Source organism: Parasteatoda tepidariorum, chromosome 8 (assembly GCF_043381705.1).
Source record: "Parasteatoda tepidariorum isolate YZ-2023 chromosome 8, CAS_Ptep_4.0, whole genome shotgun sequence".
Lineage (NCBI taxonomy): Eukaryota > Metazoa > Arthropoda > Arachnida > Araneae > Theridiidae > Parasteatoda > Parasteatoda tepidariorum.
Window position 1 is genome coordinate 64,491,053 of NC_092211.1, and position 5,397 is coordinate 64,496,449.

Below are 5,397 nucleotides of genomic sequence, written 5' to 3' on the forward strand. Positions count from 1 at the left end.
TTTTAAGGTGCTAAAATGTAGAGAAAAAAAATCATATTACAATGACATATAGTGCAAAAAAATAAAATTAAAAAAATGAAAACACGGAACTACTTGAATAACTTATGATCTATTTATCAGATCTTCACGTTCTAGGATTCAATCTTAATCAAATACGCTAATTATTTATTGCAGACAATATTTTAAGGAACGAAATCAGGCGCAAACATACTTTCTTTGAATATACATACCTTTTTTTCAACGGATTCAGATTCCCCCCCTCCCAGAAAAAAAAATTTATACATATATGGGTGATTCTCACGAAACATGACAATTCACTGTCCCTTGCTCCAAGATCTAATACTATAATACTAAAAGAACTTTTTTTTATAAAAAATTAATAAATAGCACTGTTAGCATTTTAAAATGACTTTGCACTAGCATTGACTGTTTTGTATACTTAAAAAATTTAATTGAATATCAAAATGTCATTTTCCTGGCATGCCCCAAACAATATTTCCAATAATAACTAGCTTCAAAACTTCGCATACATTTTTCAAAATCTAATTTTTTTTATCTTATCCTATGTAAGCATTTCTACAATATACGCAGAGGGTATTGTTTCCTAAAACTTCGTATAAAATAATTTTTTCTGTCAATAATTTGTTTGTCCCATGAAAATCTGTCATTTTCCTGGCTACTTTTATTTAGTGATTTATAACCAAAATATATAGCGCCAGGAATCAATATCTTATGTTAATAGATTGATTAGATACCCTCCTATCTGAACATGTCTTGTTGCATGAATAAAGAACCAATTTTTTGGCTCAAAATCTATTTCAAAAAAATTTTTCGAAGTGAGTAGGTTTTTATGCTGTCATTTTCTTGGCTTCTTGAAATCATTAATAACAAAAACTACATAGATTTATCTGAGTTATTTTAAGAAATACTGTTGTTTTTTGCAGAATATAAACGTCTTCGGCCAAAATATTAAATTAAAGTAAAGTTATATGCTATAAAATGGCAAATTTGTCATACTCCTGGCTGTCATTTTCCTGGCTTATGAATGCCAGGACATTGAAGTGTTACCAGAAATTCTTTTTAACTGCTAATACTGCAAAGAGGGAAAGTAAATATTAAAATAATACCAAGTTTATGTATGATTGTAATATGCTTGGATGTAATCAAAGTTATTTATTTATTTAATGATTGATTATTATACACAATTTTATTCTGTACATATCAGCAACAAAATTTTTTTTGTTTCTTTCTACAGTGGATAAAAAGAATTAATTTAAGCAATTTATGGTCCATCTAACATAAAGGCTTAAGTTGAGTTACTATTAACTTAAAATGACTGTTTTTTAAACTTCTAAGGTATTATGTCATTTTCCTGGCATTCAAGATTTGGTGAATTTTTATTTTATTTTTTTTTCTCGAGCAAATGTAAATAAACTACACTGCTGTCTATAAGATATTAATAAGTGTAGCTAAAGAAGTATACAAAAAAAATTTTAGATTATTTTGAAGACTTTAAATTTGAAGAAATTTCTTGGTCCGAATTGTCATGTTTCGTGAGAATCACCCATATATAGTGGGTAGACGCAATCTGGGAAATATGGTACTAGTAGTTTGGTCAGAAAAGCTGTCCAAAGCTTTGAACCCATAATGTTAATCTTACTTTTTGCGCATTTCGCTATATATCGAGAATTTTTTAGCGAGTTGAAAAATTTCTGCACACAATTGTTAAATTCGTTCTTCCAAAGATAATTCTATCCAAAAAATAACTTTTATGTAAAATTTATTATTTTTTATTATTTTATTTAATAAAAGTCGAAAAAATTTTGACGATTATATATACAATTTTTTACATCATTTTAAAGTATCCAATTTTGCATGGCAAAAGACAAAATTGGAGCGATATTGGTTAATAGTTCCTAAGAAATCGAATTTTAAAAAAGCCGTACATTTAAAACTGGATTTCTCAGGAACTATTCAACAATTTTTCTCACATTTCGAATTTTTCCCTGTACAATTAGATACTTTAAAATGATGCGAAAAAATTTATAACTTGCGAATCAAACTTTTTTCCGCTATTATTAAATAAAATAACAAATATTTACGAAAATTTATTTTTTGCAAGGAATTATCTTTAGATAAATGAATTTTATAGCTGTGTACAAAAACTTTTCAATTTGCTTAAAACTTTCTCGATATATGGGGAAATACGCAAAAAATAAACTTAACATTATGGGTTCCAAACTTTGGATCGCTCTCCTGAAATATTAGGACCACATTTCTCATTGCGGCAACTCCCTATACTTTTTTTTGGGGGGGGGGGACAAAAATCTGAATTCCTAGAACAAAGATATGTTTATTCAGAGGAAGTACATTTTTGTATCTGATTTCGCAACTTAAAATGTCGTCTGCTCTAATTAATTAACATATTTAAGGTCACCTTCTCGAACCATTAAGATTCAGTCTTCGATCGTAAAGATCCGACCTTCAGATCAAAAGTTATTGAGGGTGGTTCAGTTTTTTATTTTGCGAACTGTGCTTTGTCACTGTCATTGTTGCAGAACTTTGTCATTATTCCAGCAAAGATCTTATGTTCACTTTAACGAGCATATTAGGTAATGAGCAGATTACCAAAATAATTTGAGAAATAAAACAACTTTCGGGACTTTACCGGATCACCCTAGTTAATTTGCGCATAGTTTAATGATCTGCAGAAAAGCAATTTCCTACACTTTATGAGTGTTGTTAGCATACCATTAATAAAATAATAAGACAACAAATGTTGCACTAATTATGCCGTAATAATAAATAACATATCTATCACCCTAGTTAATTTACACGTAGTTAAATGACCGGATTTACCAGATCACCCTAGTTAATTTGCACATAGTTAAATAATCTGTAGAAAAGCAATTTCCTACACTTTATCAGTGTTGTTAGCATACCATTAATAAAATAATAAGACAACAAATGTTGCACTAATTATGCCGTAATAGTAAATAACATATCTATCACCCTAGTTAATTTACACGTAGTTAAATAACCGGATATTTACCGGATCACCCTAGTTAATTTGCACTTAGTTTAATAATCTGTAGAAAAGCAATTTCCTACACTTTATGAGTGTTGTTAGCATACCATTAATAAAATAATAAGACAACAAATGTTGCACTAATTATGCCGTAATAATAAATAACATCTCGATAAGAATTTTATTTTAAAAGATCTTACTTTTTTGTACGCATGTCTAACACCCTCTTACCCAATTTTTCTACCCAATTTTTTTCTAACAATTTTTCTACCAATCTACCTAATTTTTTTCCACGAATACTTCAATTTTATGTACTTTTTTAGAGATCACAGATTTTCATATACTATACAACATCATCGTGCGTCACAACGTATGCATTTTTTGGTAAACATTTCCATTTTTAAAGCTTCACAATTATTATTTTCTCCAGATCAATTTACATATTCCAGCATGAAACATTCAACAATCATTAACATCCGCATGCTCTTGAAGCAAAAAATATACAATTTCAGAATACCATTATACGTACAAGAATGACGAGAAAAGACTATTTGCCATGCAATTTAATTCTAAATTAAATAGCATAATAATATAGCAATATGTAGTACATTTATAATAATAATACTATGATCGCAGCACTAAATACACAAATGTTACGGTAACTAAATTATTATTTGGTTGGTGTTACATTTATTATTGACTTTTTATTGCAATACAAATTGCCTTATTTTAATAATTGTATCTCGATATCTGATTTTTATTTTTGAAAAATCTTATTTATTTTCAATTAATTAGTAATAGTTCACTTGCGTCGCGCTAGAACTGCACAATGGGCTATTGGCGACGGTCTGGGAAACATCCTTGAAGATGATCCGAAGACACAATTTTGATCCTCTGCAGGAGGGGATGGCACCCCCGCTTCGTAGCACGGGAAGTCGAGCACTTTACGGTAGAACAATACACCCTCGTACATCCCCGTACACCCTCGGTCCCTGCGCAGACTGATCCAAGTGGTCACCCACCCGCACACTGACCGTAGCCAGTGATGCTTGACTTCGGTGATCTGCTGGGAACCGTGTCTTAACGATCAGTCCACTGCGGGACTTATTTATTTTCAAAGAAACACGACAATTTTTCTGATACACGATAATTACTTAATACACAAATGTTACAATAAGTCTTACGCTCTTTAAATAGAACAACCAAATTTTTTCCACGAATATTTCAATTTTATGCTGTTCTCAAAAGATCATACATGTTCATCATCATAATACATCAAAATGCACTAGAAATTTCCATTATTAAATTTCACTTTTTTTTTTAAAAAAGTATTTTACATATTCCAATATAAAACCTTCAGCAATCATTAAGGTAGGCATTCTTCCGATGGAAAAAAAAATTCAATTTTGAGAATACCGTAATAACGTATGACAATGACGCACAAAGAATATCTGGCTATGCCATTTGGTTCTAAGTAAAGCATAAATGCTATAAAAGTAGATGGTTAGAAGGAAGAATGGGAATCAGAATTCTTCGCCAAGCATGATAATAGATAAGTTCGGGGTGGGCGCTCTTACGTTTTGTCCATTAGCAATTTGTAGCTCCTGATAACAAGGTACCAAATGACAATGTACCTAATAGAGGAAGACCTCATGAAGTTAAGTGTCCTTGCTCAACTTTGCGACGTTTTGATGGTACTTTCGGATATTTTGTGACTAGACTCGTTGAAGGTCATAGCAAAAATATTGACGTATATTTTTGCAGAATCCCCTTTATGTTGAGAATCAGAGGGAAGTATTTGGTTGTAAAAAATTTTATTTTTCATTTTTTTTTTACTTTTATAAAAATATTATGTTCTTTAACAATAATTACTCATTAATGAAAGGATAAGTAGAATTAAAATTTAGATGTAGTTTAATTGAAAAAGACTACTTTAATTGAAGGACTTTTTTTGTTTAAACAATAACCAAACATCTAAAACTAGAAAAAAAAAAGCTTGAACACGACGCAAAGTTTTTCAGCATTCTACAACAAATTATTATATATGTTGTGGTTAAAGTGATAATGTTGTATCTTTATGTTGAGAATCAGAGCGAAGTATTTGGTTGTAAAAAATTTTCTTTTTCTTTTTTTTTTTTTATTTTAAATTATGATATTTTTTAATGTGTTTTTCGATATTCTGGAGGTTCCTGCATGTAGGAAAATTTTTTTTTATTGGGAAAATGGGAAAAAACCGGAAAAATCCAGAAAATCAGTTTCTTTGCTCTTTTTAGACTTCTTTTGTAACATTTTTGATATTCTAGCATGCATGGGGTGTTTTCTGTGTGTGAAGTCCAGCAAAGAAAGCGTAATGGAATAATAATAAAAAA